The 20,521-nt window shown below is 46.7% G+C and overlaps 1 protein-coding gene across 2 annotated transcripts in view; it reads left to right on the top strand.

Moving 5' to 3' along the window:
- The window catches only part of NPAS2 (neuronal PAS domain protein 2), a 144,212-nt gene that overhangs the window by 49,453 nt on the left and 74,238 nt on the right, over window positions 1–20,521 (top strand). The gene's annotated exons all lie outside the window — the stretch shown is intronic.

Genomic DNA, 20,521 nt, shown 5'->3' with positions numbered 1-20,521 from the left:
GAGAGATGAGAACTTGTGTCCACACAGAAACTTATACACAGTGTTCATAACAACATTATTCACAACAGCCAAAAGGTGGAAGCAGCCCAAGAGTCCATCAGTGGATGAATGGATAAACAAAGTGTGGTACAAACATATAATGGAATACTATTAGACCTTAAAAAGGGAGGAAATTCTGAAATCTGTCCCAACCTGAATGAACTTGGAAAACATTTCATTTGTGAGAGACGCCCTTGACGAAAGGCCGCATACTGTCTGATTCCTTTTATCTGCTCTCTCCGGAATAGGCAGATCCCTAGTGATGGAAAGGGCAGTGGAGGAGGTGGCAAGGGGAGCAGCTACTTCATGAGTACAGGGTGTTTCTCTGAGTGATGAAAAAGTTTTGAAACTGGAGAGATGGTGGTTGCACAACACTGAATGCAGCAAATGCCAATGAATTGTACGCTATACAGTGATTAATTACCTGTTGAGTGAACTTCACCCCAATTACAAAAATAATAATCTAATCAGAGGGCTGTCATTCTGTGTGGCCCCTGGACACCTAGCGAAAAGAAATCAGTAGAAGCCCTTGGGGGAGGTGTGGTCAGTGGTACTTTAGCTCAACAGGAAGAATTTTCTAATAAGTGCAAGTAACAGGAATTAGGAGAGGCTGCTGGGAAGAAGAGCAGCCCATCCCAATTCCGTGAAGGACACTTACTCTGCACTCGCTGGGATATAATGGATCGTGTTCAAGTTCTAGAGCAGTGGTTCTCCACCCTGGGTGCACATGGGAATCACCTGGGGTCGGGGGTGGAGGGGGAACAAAAAAAGGACATAACAAATAACGCTTAGGCCCCACGCCCAGCATTAGACCAATGCTAATGCCATTGGTCTAAGGAGCAGCCTGCGTATAGGACAGAGGCTCCCCCCTGGGTGTCCCTCTGCTGTAGGTGGAAGCAGGTGACCTTTCCTCCACCCCAACATGTTCTTGTGTTGATGACAGTGGTGCCTTGCTTGCCTCGTGACCCGCCGCGCTCACAGTGTGGCCAGGGCACCTGCGGTTTCCCATCACCTGGGCGCTGGTTAGCAAGGCTGAGTGTCCGCCCCTCCCCAGACCCACTGGATCAGAACCCGCACTTCACAAGATCACAAGGCCATTCGTGTGTACATTTGAGTTTGAGAAGTGCTGCTGTAGACCTTTATTTGCAAAACACTTTGAACTGCTTTTCTTCATTTTATCTGAACAATTGCAAGTAGCCGCCAGGGCAGCTGACAAACTCTCACTGTTTGCCAGATGAGGAAGTTGAAGCCCAGAGGGCTCCAATCACTGCTGATGGCAGTACCAGTCCCATGCCTCCTGGGAGCCTGGATCCTGCATCTCGGATTTCCCACCCACCTCCCTCATGCTGACCACGAAGCCCTGCCCACAGCCCAGGCCGAGTAAATATTTGATGTGCTGAGGCGGAAGAGATGAACAAAGCATGGAGGCAAGGCAGGAGACCCTTCTGCTGGATCAAATTTTCAGGTGCCAAATACACCTGAGCTGACCCAGAGCCCAGCTGCCTGTCTCCTGATCTCAGCTCACGACTTCGCGCTGCATTCTGGGTTGTGATGTGAGAGTACTGGTGAAGGTGAGAATGACGGTGGACACACACGGTGGCTCCCCAGACGTGGGGAAGGGCGGAGGCCATACAGCGGTTCCCCGGGGAGGAGTCCTGGGCCAGGGCTGGAGGGCTCGCTGTTTCAGTTGTGCTGGAGTGGGGCATGAAGGGGGTCCAGCAGACCCCCTTCCAACTGCTAATATCCTGGTTTGGTATGAGGTGCGTGTGTAGTTCCGTCATTCTACCACGTGTGGAGCTTGGTGTGACCACTGCCTTTGATATTTTAATCAATGTTCCTTTGATATTTCAAAAAATGGCTGTGGGATCCTCACAGATTCCATAAAGACCGATTTCTTGGTGCTTTCCTAGAAGGCATTGTGCCTCTCCAGTGGAGTGGACACAGCTCACATTGTATTCTGGACTGTGTGACAGAGACTTTGCCTATATAAAGTCACACACACACACACACACACACACACACACACACATACACTGTACACACACAGATGTGTACTTTCTCTGTGTAAGACTTGGAAATTGGCAGGCTGTTCCCAAGGCCTGTTCCCTCCTTGTCTGGGAAAGGGGGGTAGACTGCTGTTTACCTGTCTTCCTTTTTAGAGAAGTTGGCACGGAGTCCGATGGTCTTGGGAATAGAACTTGCTTTCATCTGTAAGAAAAGGAAATTATACTTGCAATCATACGTGTCCTACACTTGCAAACGTAGGTATACACCCTAAATGGCATCAGAGTCTACAATGTATTGGAAGCAAAACAACTAGAGGGAGAATTTGCATCCAGAAACCACAGCACGGACAACCCACAAGTATTGCCATTTTACTTCTGTAATATTACATTTTAGATAGAAGGGTTAATTTTTATTTTAACTGACCCCAATCCAAAAACTAAAGGCCTTGCTGGGATCCACGGGGTGTATGCCAAGCCATGCAAATGCAAATACGGTCATAGGTGGTGCAAGCAAGGTCAGGGGTCAGAATGGGTTCACGGCCTAGTCATCCCCAACAGAACACCAGCGCCTGGCAGGAGACTGGAGTCAGGTCCTTGACCCCCATCTGACTCATTTGCAGGGAGGCACGTCAGAGCCACACATGGTAGCAACTTAAACCTGAACTTCAGGTAGCCACGTGTTCCAGGGTATGAAAGATTTGCGTACACACTGTTAAGGAGAGAACAAACTAGCATGGGTGACCCTGATTCGTCACCATGGCACAGTCATGGATGGAAAAATGCTCTGTTGTAACCAGGGTTTCCGCTCCCATGGATTCTTATCACCGTTCCTCATCTTGCCTCCTGTCGCCTGTATGGATACCTGCACAGGTACTTCTTACTTGAGATTGTACATGGGCTAAATGACCATCTTCAAATAGTTGTAAGACCTTGTTTTTCTATGACACTTCATAGTTTACAAAGTTATTTCTTATTCCACCCAAGGAAGAACCCCCAGTCCCAAAACAGAAGGTAATTCCCCGAGGCCGCCCAGCTGGTCAGTGATGGAGCTGACACCATAGTCCACACCTTCCCACTGCTTTAGGCCCCATCACATACACAGTAGCCGTCCTGCTTCGCCCCTGGTGTGGCCCTAAAACATGCTGTGAGTTTGGGGCAAGAGAGAAGGATCCTGCTTCCAGTGGGGGGCCAGCTCTAGACTCCCCTCTCCTCATCCTGCCACATGAAAGTCCCCCAGATCAAGGGCTGGTCCTTGAAAGAACTTGACCCTGGGTCTGTATTCTGGTTTCCAAACCCAGATCTATGGCCACAGCTCCATGAGGCACTTTTTCAGCTGCTTGTTTTTGTGTAAAACCACATAATTTTCCGTATTTTTAAGTTTCAGTGAGGGTGTTCTTCTTGAATTCAGTTCCTTCCTCTCATCTTCCCCCTGTGGCCACAAAAGGACACTTAGGAACTTACTCAAAGGCAGACGGTACCTTGGGAAGATAGAAAATTTATTGCATTTGTTTTCCTGCAACCAAGATAAGAGATGACGGAAAGAGGAAGGCACATGCTTTGCGTGATTCACCATGATCCTGTCTCAGATGTAGACGCGTTCTTCTTGCCCTTGGGATGCTTGGTATCATGGTGGTATAAATCTTACTGTGTTCCCATCTTACCGTGTTGCCCCGCGACACGTATGAGCACACACACATACACACACATGAACACAACCATACATCGTGAAAACCTCACTTGCGAGCATGGCTAAGAAGCGCTCTATTGTCATTCTTGTTAATGTAAGTTTTCATGGTCTCAACATGTTTGCAAGCATGGGGCCGGAGACAGACCTCTCTGCAGAGGGAACTACTGGCTGGGTGTCATTTTTACATAGGCACGAACTAGTTCTACTCCAGAGCAAAGGCAGAATAAACAGTTTAAAAACTTGTGAAGGAGAAAAGAGTCTCAAATGATAATGTAAGTTAAAAAGAGAGACAATATTTGTAGGAGAGTTCGGAAGGACTTAATACTTCTTACTGCCATTTTGTTTTTTTATATATTTTTAAATTTTATATATATGTGTGTATATATATATATATATATTCCATATATGTGTATAATACAGAACGTGACTTTGACTAATGAAAAATGAACTAACATCATTTACCTTTTAATTCTTAATCAAAGACGGAATGAATTGCAATAAATATGTATTGCTTCTCAGAAAACAATGAGAAAAATTTTTAAATGTCTCTTTGTTTAAACCAGACATCTCCTTTCGTTTTATTTGTTTGTTGGTTTCCTTTTCTTTCAAACAAGTTTGCAAAAATGAAATTTATTTCTGTTTACATTTATAACATCCAAAAATGTGAGTGTGGCCTCGGAATGATTAGTTCTGTTCTAAAGAATCTGGTAGTTTGTTTCATAGAGTTGAGGATTTAGCATCCTCTGGGGATTGAAAACGCATGACTTTATTGCAGTAAAGATGAGACTATAACACCATGAAATATACCGACTTGTAGTTAAGTGATCAAGATAATGGAATGTGCATTGAGTTAACGCTGCCGTATTAATACATGCTCTGAAGAGTAGGTTTGACTAATGTATAGTCAATTGATTTTAATAGCATTTCACTTTCAACTTTGTTAAATTTAGCTAAAAATATAAAACTAATTATTTAAAAGAAAATAAAAAAAGAATCCAAACTTTCCCCCATTTTACCTAGAATTTCAAAGTTAAAAAAAAAAAAAGGTAGTTAGCTGTGGCCTCCTGGAAACCAGGTGTATGACACTTTGTTAAGCAGACTAAGTGGTAGTGACAAGCTTTGCAGTGCAGAAGGATCATTAGTGAGGGGGGTGGATTCTGCACCCTTCCAATGAGTGGGCCCTGAGCCGCTCACACATTGCAAGTGTGATTCAATTCACAGAAATGTTTATGGCCAGCTCTTCAGGAAAATACTGTTATGCAAGTCCCCTTGTCTAGGTACCTTTGGGATTGCAAGAGACATTTAAGGGCCTCCTGGGGGCCGGCCTGGTGGCTCAGGCGATTAGAGCTCCATGCTCCTAACTCCAAAGGCTGCCGGTTCGATTCCCACATGGGCCAGTGGGCTCTCAACCACAAGGTTGTCAGTTCAATTCCTCCAGTCCCGCAAGGGATGGTGGGCAGCGCCCCCTGCAACTAAGATTGAACACAGCACCTTGAGCTGAGCTGAGCTGCCTCCCAGATGGCTCAGTTGGTTGGAGCGCGTGCTCTCAACCACAAGGTTGCCAGTTCAACTCCCGCAAGGGATGGTGGGCTGCGCTCCCTGCAACTAGCAACGGCAACTGGACCTGGAGCTGAGCTGCGCCCTCCACAACTAAGACTGAAAGGACAACAACTTGAAGCTGAATGGCACCCTCCATAACTAAGATTGAAAGGACAACAACTTGACTTGGAAAGAAGTCCTGGAAGTACACACTGTTCCCCAATAAAGTCCTGTTCCTTCCCCAGTAAAATCTTTTTTAAAAAAGGAGGCCTGCTGTGAAGGTTCCCTGGTAGCTGTGAACACCTTTGGAATTTAAAAATAAAGCTACTTGATGTCCGTGTTTAGGATCTGTTGTTCGAATGTGGAGCACTACGTTTTGAATGGTTCCTGGATTGCTATAAGAAGAACCATCTGAGCTAACATTCACTGACCTTTTACATGTGGCCCACATTCTAGGTGCTTTACAGGGATTGCGTCCTTCAGTGTCAGCAGCCCTGTGGAAGTGAGAAACTGAGGCATAGAGGGGTTTAGTACCTTGCCTGAGGTGTCAGCTAGTTAAATGACAGTCACATTTTTAACAAACGATCTTTCTGGACAGTTGGATCCTCATTGCTCTTATCAGTGGTGGGGATCCCCGGGCACAACATACGGGCTAAATAAACGTATGAACAAAGATCCGGAGCCAGGAGGAGGAAGGAAGGGCTGACTGTTGTAGAGGTTGAGGGACCCTCTGGCCTCTGCTTTTTCGTTCCTGAAAATGCCAAAGAGAAAACTTTTCAGATAAGCTTGTTTCTGAGAAAGAGATTAGGGGAACCTTCCCGAAGTCCTGGGTTTTTAGGTCTGAATGTTTCTAAGGGTTTATTGACAAAACCTTCTAATATCTTCGTTACAGAAATGAAATAAAGAGGAAACAATGTCCAGCATTTTAGAAAAAAGCCTTCTAAAAATGACACATACCTGCATTTTCAGATTCGGCACTGCGGCCTGGCGAGCGCTGGGATCCGCAGACTAACTTTCTCCTGCTCCTGCTCCAGGGGCATGCGTGAGCTATTTGAGGCATTGAGCTGGGGTTCTGTCCCTCCATGGGAGCCCTGGGGAGCAGGACTGGCCCCCGAGGTTCCCAGCATCAGTCTCCAGGTTTGTGCTGTCCCCCACCCCCACCCCCAGACGACCTGATGTAAGACAGCAACTCCTGGAAGTAGGTTAGATCCCCTGGGCCTCCGGGGAATTGCCCTCAGCGTAGCCGGTGCTTTGTCCCTTTTCGAGCCCAAGAGGCCTAAAGGAGTGGCCTTTCCGTCTGGACAGCTGTAGCCCAGACCAAACATAGGAAATGTAGGAACCCTGCAGTGCCTTCCCCTCCAGACGGGGCCCTGTGCCTGAGGGTCGTGGCACCACTGACTCAAGTTGTCCCCGCCCCCTTCCCCCTCCACAAGCATCAGGTTATTACCAGTAGCCGTGGGGGAGTTGAGGGGAGAGGCATCAGGAGCAGGTGGAGGACGGTAGCCAGCTGGGGGCAGCAGCCTGGTTTGCCAGCAGTTGGTGCAGATCGTCAGGGTGGTGCACCTGTGCAGGTGAAGGGGCTGTTTCACCACCATCAAGACAGATCAGTTCGCCTTTGAAGGCAGGGAAATGGCAGTGGGTGCCAGTCACGCTGTTCTTTTTCTGCAGGTTTTATTTATTTATTTTTTTGAAGAACCATTTCCCCAAGCTTCCTTTGCATTTTCCTCCTCACCTGGGTTCTCTGTTTGCCCCTTGGAGTCTGGCCTGCACCCCCCAGCCTGGGCCGTGAGCTGGCCCCGCCCTCTGTCCATGGACCGCCCCTCGTCCCCATCATTAGTTCATCATGGTGGAAGAGCTGTGCTCGGAGCTGACCTACTTTTCCTGTTTGCCCGCAGCAGGCTAAGCCTGTTTAGTGTTGTCCAGAGGGGCTGGGCAGAGCAAGGAGCTTTCTGAGTCGTGCAGATGGCAGTCTTCTGAGTAAATGGGGTTTAATCTCTTTGCCCTGTTTTCCATTAGTCTAAAGGGTTAGGGCCCAGCACCCGAGGTGACTCGGGGACAGGCTCCATGCACCAGACGTCTTGCATCCCAGTTCAGCCTCTCCCCTGGCAGTTGTGTGTTATGGTGAATTATTGCTGGGAACCAAAGGCCCAGCTTCTCTCCAAACTTTAAAAACAGATTCCTAAATGGAAGCTCCCCCTTCTGCAGATCTCCTGTCCTGGAGGCTTATAATGAACCTGGGACATCTGCTGCTTGCTCAGATGCACAGAGGATGGGAACCGTGCTTGTCTTCCCTTCAGGGGGTTACCATCTAGTGGGAGGGGTGCGGGAGGGCTGTGCCCTCCCCACAACCGAAATAAATCGATGTTACAATGAGGTGAGGATGGTGGGGGGGGGGGCAGTGGTTCTCCCCTGACCTCGGACAGGGTGGGGAGGGCTGGAGGGATGAGGAGGATGGGTGATGGCGGTGGAGACAAAGGCGGACATCCTGGCAGTATAGATGTCGGGGACAGAGGTTGGGGGACTAAGTGACAAGTGACAGGAGGTGGAGCTGAAGTCACAAATCAGCGTCTCATCACCTGGGGCTGTGAATGCTGTGGTTAGGAAATCAGAGTGCATCCTCTGAGCCAAGGGAAGTGTTCACTAGCGGTGCACATATTTCTACCCCCAAACTCTCTCTCTCTCTCTCTCTCTCTCTCTCACTCTCTCTCTGTCTGTCTGTCTGTCTGTCGCTGTCTCTCTTCCTTGCCCAAATCCTGCCATATTGCTGCTTGTGAATGTAGGATAGTGTCTCTTAGGGTAAAAATATCATACGATCAGTCATGACCAAATGAGCTGACATACGAGAAAACGAGAAGCTAGAGCTTTATGTGTAGTTTATTTCACAAAGTCATGTATTTTGCGCATCACAAAATGCCTTCCAGAAGGGAGCCTGGGCCGGCCCTTTCTAATCCAAAGCCCTGATTGAACCGTCCTGGCCTGACCGAGGGGGTTGCATCTTGAACTCTCCTTGACACCCTGAAGCCAACCACCTAGAGCTGGGGAGCTGGGCGCAGAGGGGAGTCGGGCTAGTGGGCGGGCGAATTGTGCGTTTACTGGGGTCGCTTCATTAGACATTGGTCAGTGGAGGGAATTCAGTCTCTGTTTAGAAAAGAAAAAATATACTTTTCATTTCTCTTGTAGTTTCTTCAGTGCTACCCAGGGCGGATGTGAGTGAGGAGAGAGATCCTCTAAGCTATCTTTAATTTACAACATGAACATCTGAATGCGTACAATGGGGAAACGAGATACCCAGTCCTGCAAAATCTTCCAGTCCTGGAGATTTTGCAGGACAAAACCCAACTGGCCTTTACACAGTGTAAAAATCAGACATTTCTGCACCTGCCGACATTCTGTTTGCTTGACAAACAAGCCTGTGTAACAGCCAGTGCTTTTCCACCCACGGCCAGGGTCTTCCTGGAGGAAGTACTTCGAGTCCTTTCTCGGATGGGCTGGGGGCTCAAGTACCCAAGTGCTGTTCTTGTGCCCCATCTTCCCGTTTGTGTCGTGTCCACAGGGCAGGCCTTTTCTCAGACTCTGTCTGTGGAAGAGGCTGCAAGTGTTTCTTGAGGAGAAGATGGTGGGGGGAAACACCAGTTTCCAGGATCCCCAATTTGCACAGGCCTCAGGGTACATGTCACGGTGGTGATGATGGGATTAGAGAATGCATAGCCTACTCCAGGGAAGCTGGGAAGCCCTCGGGAAATGCAAATCATTGTTGTCCTTGTTATGGGAACAAATGATCGAAGGGCCGGTGTGGGTTAAGAGAAGGAAGGACATTATTCTGTTTTGGAAAAGAACAAATGTTTGTGTCGTCTAAAGAAAGCGGATGGGGCGTCCAGAAATGTGACCGTTTCCACGGGACCTTCCTGTGGTGGCTGCCTTACTAAGTCTGTCTCAGGAACTCGCTCTGTGCACAGGGGGTGTCACCTTTCCCTCTGCCCTCCCTCATCAGGGCTGCGTCTTGTAGGGTGGGCTGGGCCTCTCTCAGGGGGCCCCTCGCAGGCCCCCTGCAGCATCAGTGACTGTGGCTCAGAGTCTGTGCACTGCCCGCAAGGGTGCACACAGCGTGTGCCACCAACAGAGAGCTGACGGCAAGCCAGCACTGAGAGCTGTGCCCCAGGCACAAGGCTGTACAGACAGGTCTAGGCACCAGTCACCAAGGCCAGTTTCCCAGCCATCCACACAGATCGAACCAGACTCGTGTCAGGTGGGGAAGGCTATCCAGGTGGCTTGGATGGTGCTTTCATTCCCCCATCCCAGAGGGAGCCCCTCAGGGCAGCACCCACCTCCCCAAGGACAATCCTTCCCAGTGAATTATACCGTTAGAAACCCAACAGAGGGGACACGGTGGATATGACTTCATGGATACCTTTGGAAAGGGAACACATTAGCTCCAATAAGTCACGGTGGAGTCCCGCAGCTGGAGGAAGAGCCTTCCTGTGGGGCCTCCTGGAGCCGTGAGCTCGGCCTGCAGGCTGTCTCAGCACAGGCAGTGGGCAGGAGCTGCCCAGCTTTGCAGGGAGAGCAGACTGCATCCTCTAAACTGTAAAGAAAAGTCATGATTGCCATGGGAGAAGAGGGAAGACAATGCAAAAAGGAAGGCTGTTTTGTATCAATGAGGTGGGTGTCGTTAGTCTCTGAAGGTTCTAACTGCTCTCACTTCAAAGTCATGGCTTCTGATCACTGCACTGTGAGAAAGGAGGTGTTTCACTTTTCTTGCCCAGCCTGTCTTCTCTAAGTGCTTTGTATAGATGAGCTGTCCTGATGGTTCTCATATGGATGGTGGGAAATGGGAACCAGCCCACATTACAGGTCAGGCAGTCATTCATTCCCCGGGCTCTGTCTAGGCCATCGCACTACCTGAAGGAAGGCGTGTGGAGGACATCCAAACCTACATCTCACTCACTCCCAAATTGATTTCACCACCTTCCACAATCAGCAATTCACAGGAAACATCCCACATTTTTATTAAACATTATTTGATGTTTAATTACTCTAATATTCAACCCAAAGCTCCACAGCCAAAACCAGTTTGACTTCTTGTTTCAAAGACAGCTTCTTTTTCTTTTGCTCTCATCGCAAACTTCAGCACAATTAGGATGAGCGTTTCCCGGGCCCAAAGGAGCACCGGGAAGAACCGTTGTGGGGAGGGGCCCTGCTGGGCCGGGGCAGCGTTTTTTTATGGATTTGTTTCAGTTTGTGGCAGGCAGCTGGACAGCGGTTCCCAACAAAGGCTTTCACTGACGCAGCTCTAAACATGACTCATAAATCTCCTTTTACCCCTCTTGCTGATTTTTATAGGCCTCTATTGTCCACACCCTGACCCCACACTGTCACCCATCAGATTCTCTAGTTGACTCAGGATTGCAGTCTAAATGTTTTATGAAGGGGCCCTCCTGAAAGGAATTTTAAGTGATTGGAACGTAAGTTTCAAAGGTTACAAGACAAATAGGTAATGTTGGGGTAACCCTTCCACACAGCGATCGCGATGACTTTTATTTTGGAAATTCTTTGCTGACCAAATGATGTCATTGTAAATTTACTTAATAACAAATATTCTAACTTTCTCCATCCATTCTTTCATTGCTATGTCACCGGTCCCCTGAATGATGAATCATCAGACCCTTAGAACGGGGAACCATGATCCTAATAGGCAGATACAGCCTCATTGTTGACCTTGGACAAGCTTGTGGTATAATTTTCATAGGATCATGGAAGGTGGGGTCTCATCTTGGTTTCTTCTGAGAATCCAGCTCAGCGAGTTCCCCAGCAAGTCCCAGGAGGCACGCTATTTGGGACAAGTGCGGGCGGGAGTGGCTAAGGGTAGGATTCGACCTGTCCACTTTGCCTTCCCCAAGTCGGGGAATGTGCCAGAGTGTGAAGAGAATTTCTCAGCTGGAGGGCAATCGAGAGTACAGGAGCAAGGCAGCTCTCAGCTTTTCACTGTCCATTTCCTTTAGCAAAGCTATTTTTTTTTCCTCCAGTGAATGAATCATTGCAACCAAAACGACGTTCCCTGAAGAGGAAGAATTAAGATATGGAAGTTATTTCCTAGCCTCTCCCAAAGGACAAAGGGAGACAAGTAAGCGTCATAGTTCATCAGTGACTGTTTTTCAAAGCCTTTTTATTTCTTAATATAATGAGGAAAATCATGGTCAAGCTCCCACACGTGAGATCCAGAAGTTAATCCAAAGGACATGAGGTCCCCTCACTAGGGACTGACTGGGAGGACGCTTTTGATGATAAATAACTGTGTGTGCTTGGCATTGCCTTGTTCGATTTCAGCTTGTTCTTGTTTTCAATATTTTTTCTTCTTAATGAACGAAATTCACCAGGTTTGGTTAGTATGGTGGGGAGGAATATTAGAATTTTCCAGCTAAGTTGGGACCTGTAATTCAAACCATTTCTCAGCCAATTTGAAAACCTCCTGATTTCATTTTGTACAGACGCTGGCCTTGCAACAGAACAGGCTTATGGTAGTCATTTCGGGGAAAATGAGTGACCCACTGGGCCTATAAAGGCTTGTACAAAATGTGCAAAGTGAAAAGAGATTGAAGAGGAAGGCTGAATAGTGATTCAAGTGGTTCCATCTGGAAGCTCACTGAGGTGGGGTCTCATAGCCTGTTTTTATAAATAAAGTTTTATTGGAACGCAGCCACATGTGTTCCTTACTCATTGTCTATGACTGCTTTTCACTGCAATGCCAGAGCTGAGTGGTTGCAACAGAGACCATATTGGCCTGCATCTAAAATACTTACTAGGTAGCCCTTAACAGAAAAGTATCACCAACTACTGCTCTTGTAGAATAACATACCTTTCCGTGTATGTGGCATGTAGCCACCTCTGGAGACCCAGGAGTGAGTCCTCTGTATGATTCATTATTCTCCCACCTCGCTGCTGACACTCTGTGGGACCCAGGGCAGATGTGACATAAGCAGATAGTCACTCTGCCATTTGCTGGTCTCTGTGCACCAAGGGCCAGAGTTCCAATCAGTTGTGCCAGGCGTGGCTGTGAGAAAGAATGTTCTAGAGCCCTTAGGGCAGAAATTCACCTCGGTAATGAAAATGTCACTTGCAGACCTCACTTTTGGTCTTCCATTCAATTAGAATCAGTGGATATTTATCAAGGACATCCTCAGTCATTTCTGTCTAGGTTTATTCCATTCCCTTCCATCTCTTCCTCACGACGTCACAAGGCCCTCAGTTTCTGTGGAGTTATCACTAGACACTGGGAGCAGGTCCACTGTGTGTATCTGTCTGTCTGTCTTTCACACACACAAACGCGTGCGCGTGCACACACACACACACACACACACACACACACACACACACACTGCTGACTGCTCCAAAGATATTCATAGGCTTAGGTACCAGTCTCTACTGATAGCTGTTAAACTCATTGTCATTACTAAAATTGGGATTAATAGCAACTCAGGTTTTCAATGACTTATTTGTGCCAGGGACTGTGCGAGGAGTTTCTCATTGATTTTCTCATTTTCTTCTTACAACCACACAATGAAAGAGGCCTGGATGGTATCTCCACTCGTGGGCACAAGGGCTGGGAGCCCAGGGACTTGCTCAAAATCACACAGAGCTACTGAAAGGCAGAGCCAGGCTTTCCACTGGGGTCTGCTGACACCAGTTCACCACTTCCCTTCCCATCCCAGATGTGCTGCCAGGCCCAGGGGATCTAAGATCCAGCCTGTCCGGGCAGCGGGTGCGGCTCTCTGGTAAGTCCCTGGGGACTTTTGGGCACTCCCAGTGCTCATTGGCCTTGGTCGGTTAGATTCTCCAGCTGGTCTGCTTCCTGGGCCTGGCCAGGGTCCTTCACCACCCTCCCCACCCTGCTCAGCAGTCTCCACTGCTTGCCAGCAGTCACTGGGGATCCCTGGAGGTAGAGCAGAAATACACCAACACAGCCTTCCTTTTCTGCTCGGGAGCATCCCTCTGAAATCTTAGGTCCCTACAGCCCCAGGTACCCCACGGCAGTCTTCCTGCTGTGCAGAGAGCATATTCATTGAAATTCAAGACAGACAGGAAGAAAGAATGAGACTGGAGTCATCTGCCTTAGCAGGCCTCAGGACTGTAACCGGAATGTAAAGGTTAGATCAGAAATTCGAGACAGCCTGGGATGCACAGGACCCCCCTGAGACCTGCGCTGAGAGCATCATGCTGGCCCTTTGTTACACATGTGCATGTAGACATACCTCTCATTTATGATTTACGCCTTACACCGTCTCTGCCTGGTGGGTGTTAGCCTCATGTTACGAATGAGGAAACAGAGACTTCTGAAGTTTAAGGGACTTGTTCAAAGTCATCAAGCAACTGAAATTGAACTTGAAATTGAAATCAGGCTGACTCTGAAGTCAGAAGCCCACACATCCTCAGCAGACAACGAGTGGAGAAGAGCTGCCAGAGTAGCTCCAAGGACACACAGTCCAAGGTGGATTCTATCCACAGAGCCAGTGTCCATGGGCAGGTCACTCAGCCCTTCCGGGTAGTACTTCCTGATTCGTAAGGAGAGGATAACGCTAGCCAGCCATTCCGCCCACAGAACTGGAGGGAGATGAATTGAGGTTACACTCTTTCAGAATTTTGCAGCGGCTGATGTTTGGCAAGGGAGCCATTGGCCCCTCCTGAAGAGCGCTGGTTGTTTCTTTGTCCAAGTGGATTTCCTGCACACACGGCAGTTTTTGTTTTCATTTTTATTCATCGCAACGTAATTGCACCTTTACATGTACTTTGTAAGTACTGCTGCTATGACCATGGATTAACCATGGTCATAGAGAGAAAGACCCGTGGGGGTCAATGTTAGGGATCGCGTGGGAATTCAAATGGGGGTTTAGCCCTGGCTGTGTCCTTCCTGTCTTCCCTCACTGCCCCCCGCCCTCCCTTCCTTCTCTCTCTCATTCCTCATACATTTACTGAGCACCTAATATGGGTAAGGAGCTGGGCTAGACACCATGACATGGGTGACGATGGGTTATACCTAATCCTTGCCATCAAAGTAAACGGCCTGATTTTGAGTGTCCGCTGTGAGCCAGGCTTATGCTGGAGACTTTCATGTGTGCAAACTCAAGTTCATTTTAGCATCATGGCTGTCCTCTGAGATAGGTTTCTCTCACTCCTCTGTTCCAAACCTCCAGTGCCTTCCCATCCACTCAGAACAAAAGCCAAACTTCATCCAGTCTCCCTGGCGTGTCTCTCCCCTCACTAATGTCATCCACCACGCTGGCACTCAGGGAATATCTGTTGGATCCCTGAATGTCCCACCTGGACATCATGGAGTACTTCAGTGAATACACTTCGTCACCTCTGCACAGAGAAATGCCATGGATATGGATCATGCCTCAACATTGGTAAGACTCAGTTCTTCCCAAATTGATCTCCACATTCGATGCAATCCCAATCAAAATTACAGCAGATGTTTTCATAGAAATTGACAATATAAATTCTAAAATTTACAAGGAAATCCAAAGACCTACAATAGCCAAGAATCTTACATCTGAAGAGCGAAACTGGGAGGCTCAGATTACATGGGTATCATGAATTCCTACAAAACTACAGGAATTAAGAGAATGTGGAACTGACATATAGACAAAGACAAGATGTCACCGAGTCAGGAAACACAGGATGTTTCTCTAAAGAGCAGGTTACTTATATTTTCAAACATATGCTCGATACGTTTCCAAGTGAAGTGCTTCTATGTTTAAAGCAATGGGTTCAATTGTTAAGCTGATAAAAGTTCAATAATTATGTATCAAAGTCTAAAAACAAGGAAAATAGTGTGGTCAATGTACTTTTTTGTGATTAATAATTGCATCTACCATTTGAAATTTAGAGATTCTTCATCTGGTAAAAGGGATATCTGGAAGTTGAAGAAAAACGTGGTGTACATATTTTGTGTAAATGTGAATAACAACAGCTGAAAAATAAGTGTATCACTACCTCATCCAGGTGACTAAGGTCAATATAACAGTGATACCCCCTGTTAATACCCTTGATATGATGTGATGAGAAGGACATTTAGCACTGTGGGCTTCCTCCTAAAATCCCTTATGCCTAATCTGACCATAAGAAAAACAACAGACAAACCCAAAATGAGAGACATTCTACAAATATTCCTCAAAATTATCAAGGTCCTCAAAAACAAGGAAAGTCTGAGAAACGATCACATCCAAGAGATGCCTAAGGGGACACGACGACTAAATGTAATGAGGTGTCCTAGTCCATGAGATCCTAGAACGGAAAAATGACATTAGGTTAAAATTAGGAAAATATTAATAAAGTATGGACTTTATTTAATAATAATGTATCAATGACGGTTCATTCATTGTGACAAATGTACCATACTAGTGTAAGGTGTTTATAACAGAGGAAATTGGGTGCAAGACATGTAGGAACTCTCTCTAATGGCTGCATTTTATATAAATCTAGGATTGTTCTAAAATAATAAAGTTTATTTTTAAAAATAAGTCTATCTTAGAACCCTGTAAGTAAATAGAACTGAACAGAGATTCTGCAAATACACATAGGATCACACAAGATATTTGACACAAGTGCCAATGCAGGTCAATTGGGAAAGAAACATCTTTCAATAAATGATCCTGGAGAAACTGAGTATCCCGATGGGAGAAAAAAAACTGATCCTTGGTCACTGTCTTACGCCACACACAAGATTTAATTTGCTAAAATGAAAAGATTTCTAGAAGAAAACATAGAATTCTTCATGACACTGAGGTGGCAGAGATTTTAAGGATACAAAAATCACTCACCATAAAATAAAAAATATGTAAGTTACACCTTATCAAAATTAAAAACTGTTCATCAAAGACACCAAGAAAGTGCACAGGCCGGCCACAGGCTTGGAGAAAATATTTTTTTACAATATCGTATATCTGGCAAAGTACTTGTATCCAGAAGAGAAAAATTCCTACAAATCAGGGTGATGAAGAAAAACAGCCCAAATTTTTTTTTTCCAAAAAAGGGTGCAGGGGAGAAATGGGCAAAAGTCTTGAACAGACACCTCACAAAAGAAACCAATTAAATGGCCAATAATCACATGAAAAGATACTCAACACTATAAGTCATCAGGGAAATGCGAATTCAGATTCCAGTGGGATCCCACAACACACCCACTAGAATGACTGAAATCAAGAAGACTGACAATACCAAGTGTTGGTGAGACTGAGGGGCTACTGAAATTTTCGTAGGCAACTGGTGCAAATATAAAATTGTGCAGCCACTTCGGAAAACAGTTTGGCAGTTACTAATAAAGCAAGAGTATGGCTACCCTGTTGTCTAGCAGTTACACTCCTAGGTATAGACCCCCAGGAGAATGGCGCTTATTTCCACCAAAAGACTTCGATGGGACTTAATCACTGGGGATGTTCATTTTGGCCCCTGGTGAAGGGGGCCAACCTTCTTCACTGATAAAGTTATTATTTTTCTTTTGTAATTAATAAATCTCTTGAAGAGATGCTTTGAACTGTGCAGATATCCTGATTTTTCCTCAAATCATTGCCCATTCATTTCAGCATCCATCGGTGGATTGTTACTAAGGTGGACGGATGGTGATTTTTCTATTTCCCTTATTCCTTCTACATTTATTCATTGGAATTCTTCTGTAAGGGTCACCTGTCCTCCCCCCATATTATTTACTTGTTTAATATTTGTATCAGTGTGGACTCGTGAATATTTAGTTTATTCTGTAATCTATCATTACTTATAATCTGTCATTATTTTATCAGCCTCTCATACTTATTGTGGGTTATTATTTCTTGAGTGTGTAGCTACTATATGCAGATGCCTAAACTTCAAATTTGGGGCAATGTAACAAGGTTTAAAAAGACTCCAAATAGTTTGTGTTCCAGAAAAATCCAAGGAACCCAGAACTGGAAGAGCTGCTAAGAAATGTACCTTACTGAGGGAGCCGGGTCTCCTCCCTGTGCCCCTCCACACCTCCCTACCCTCGTCCCTGCCCCTGGAAGCTCCCCATGTGGATGACATAAACAGGCTCCCTGCCTCTGCCTTCTGAGTGGTGTGGCTAGTGGGAGAAACACACGGGCCGAGAGTGAGCTGAGATATTCCCTTGGCTCCCTTCTTACAGGGTTTCCTCAGGCTGGCTGCGTCCCTCCACCAAATGTCACCTCCCGTGTATGACACGCTGCTTCCAGGTTTGGGTCACCATCTCCCTCTGTCCCTTCACCCTTAGATGTGTTAATAGCTCTGCTGAAACCAACCCCAGGTTACCCACACCATCCCCTTGCTGCCCACCTGAACCTCTACAAGCAGCCCCTTTGTAAATAAGCTCTTCTTGAAGTATCCTAACCATCCCATCTGTTCCGGATGGGACCCTGGCTAATAAACCTCGTGAATGTTGAACCCATGTAGAATATATGGTTATCCAGTGTAAAGACTCTACAACTTCTTTCCACTGTCACTCTGGGGGGTTAGTGACATCAACAGTTATTTTCTCAGCTCCACACAGAATCTCCTCTGCCTTCATTTAAGCTCATTTTCTCTTCCCTGGCACTCTCTGGTCATAAAAAAACGGCTGCTCAAAATCTTCATTGGAACTCTCGATATAATTGAGAAAAGCAGTTGTCAGCCCTTAAACTTCTCTATGGTTCCTAGCACCTGGCCTCCCAGGACTGACTTTCTGCCCCTTCACTGGCTTCCCGTATGCGTTTGGGCTCCTCCAAATCCTCCATATTGTGAAGTAAAAGAGGAACTCAAAACTACAAGGCAGGAGGTACCCCCATGTTCATAGCAGCACTACTCCCAGTCGTCCAAAGGTGGAAGCGGCTCAGTGTCCACTGATGGACGAATGGATAAACAAAAGGCGTGTGTACATACAGTGGGATATTATTCAGCCTTCAAGAAGGAAATGCCGACACATGCTATGACATGACGAAGCTTGAGGACATAATGCTAACTGAAATAAGCCAGTCACAAAAGGACGACGACTGTGTGATGCTCCTTATGTGAGGTACCCAGAGTAGTCAGATTCACAGACAGGAAATGGAAGAGTGGGAAGGGGAATGGGGAGCTTCTGTTTAATGGGGACAGTTTCAGTTTGGAGAGTTCTCCAAAGATGGAGAGTTCTGGGGAAGGATGGGGTGAGACTTGTACCACAGTGTGAGTGTATTTAATGCCAGAGGACTATGGATTGAAAAATGGTAAAATTGGTTATGTGTACTTCACTACAATTTTTAAACTAGAAAACAAAAATAAAAATACATGGGAAGGCATGGGCTACCACAAGTGTGACAAAATAGTAAGGACCTGGAGCTTCTGGGGCAGGTGCTACCAGGGAACTTGGCTTAGGTGTCTTCTCTCCACCTAGGTCAGGTGAGCAGAGAGGCTTGGACAGGGGCCACGTGACAGGAATCAGGCAAGGAGATGGGAAGGGTGGGGAAGAAAAGAAAGTCCGTGTAAATCCTCAAGGTTCACAGATTCAGGAAATGTGTAGGATAAACAGACATAAATCAGAGAAGATGCGGTTGATAAAGAATAGCTATTAGTCATTTGTAGATGTTCCATTTATGACAAAGCAACCCCAGTCCTCCAAATAGCATTCCAAAACCTCGGGAAAGTGGACTGGAGCCCAGCCCACACCCTGTCCAGGTGCTCCGTTCAGGGCACCTGGTAAAGGGCGTGGCTTGGCGGGGTCCTCGCTCAGGCCCGGGGCACGTGGCAGCCACCAGCTTCCTTGGAGCACAGATCTGGGGTAGTACGTCAGTGAATGATTTGACACCGCATTTTTCATGTCTTAAAGCTTTTGAACACATTCCATCTGCAGAACATGAACCACATGCCCATTTGCAAATGTGTGAACCCCATTTTAATTATGAAACAAGCCTCAACTGCTAAACGGCGTTTCTGGAAAATGTATCACTAAATATGCCCTCCTTCACTGAATGGGGCATGGACGGAAGCGGGGTCTGTGGCTGCAGAATTCCTCTCCCTCTTCGGGCTCAGACCCACGCCTATGCACGCAGCAGACCGAGGTCACAAAATTAAGTTATGACAAAGCAAGAATCATTTGCCCCTTTGAAATTTTTCATCTAAAACTTTAAATTCGGAGAGGAAACGTTAGTGCGTTGGCGAAGTGCTGGATTTGGAGATTGACTTCAGGCCCTCTGATTTCAGAACAGAAGCATGTGGGCAATGATTCCGCTTCTCTGTGGTCCCCGCCCTTATCTCAGTCACTGCCCTCTCCATCCCCGCAACAGACTCTGGCCTCGCGGACACCCTGAAAGTGTTTCTGCTTGGAGTGCTGGCTGGAGGGGGAGCACACAGGCAGGCAGGACTCCGCACATGTGTGAATGAGGAAGGAAGCAGGGATGTGGCTCTGGGGACTGAAGGATCACAGGCCAGCATGTGACAGAAGAGAGAACCAGATCAGTGGGTCTGACAGGCATTCCGCCAGCGGCCTGAGAGAGTAGAGTTCCAGGCAGTGAGGTGGCCTCTGATGACCTTGGGCTCCAAGAACATTCCTGGATTGTTACTTAATTTTCACATCTGTGTGCTTTGACTGTCTAGGGAAGTAAGTGTAAGTGTCTTAAAGGAAGGGCTGTGGGTTATACTCCGTTGGGGCCCCCATTCCGCCAGGCTGCGTGGTCCAAGGGGTTTGTGTATGTGAATGAACAGATAAACAAGTCAGTCAGTGCTCTCCTGGACGACATCACGGGCAGCCTGCAAGTGAGAGGCTGGGATGCACAGATGCGTCATTCAGCTGGGTCTAGATGGAGGTTCTCACAGTGTGATCTGTGGAGTCCGCGACATCAAAATAGTTTTCCTAATATTAACACATTATCTGTCTTTTTTTTTAATTAAATTTATTGGGATGGCAATGGTTAGTAAAGTTACATAGGTTTCAGGTGTACAATTCTGTAATACATCATCTGTATATCACATTGTGTGCTCACCACCCAGAGTCAGTTTCTCCCTTATCTGCTTTTTTTTTACTCTCAGGAGTGTACAGTGGACTTTTCCAGACGCTCCTTGATATCGGACGACTTCATCGCTCTGATGCCTAATGGAATGGCTTTCCGTTTAAGATGTCTCCATTTTAACCCACATGCGCTAGGGCTCTTTGAAGTCCTCAGTAATTTTCCAATGTGTAAAGGGTTGCTGGGACCAAAAAGTTTGAGAACTTCTGAGCTAAGCCATGTGGGTTAGATAAGAACAAAATGAGGACAACCAG

This window comes from Rhinolophus ferrumequinum, chromosome 13, assembly GCF_004115265.2.
Source record: "Rhinolophus ferrumequinum isolate MPI-CBG mRhiFer1 chromosome 13, mRhiFer1_v1.p, whole genome shotgun sequence".
Lineage (NCBI taxonomy): Eukaryota > Metazoa > Chordata > Mammalia > Chiroptera > Rhinolophidae > Rhinolophus > Rhinolophus ferrumequinum.
This window is presented reverse-complemented; position numbering and strand designations above follow the sequence as displayed.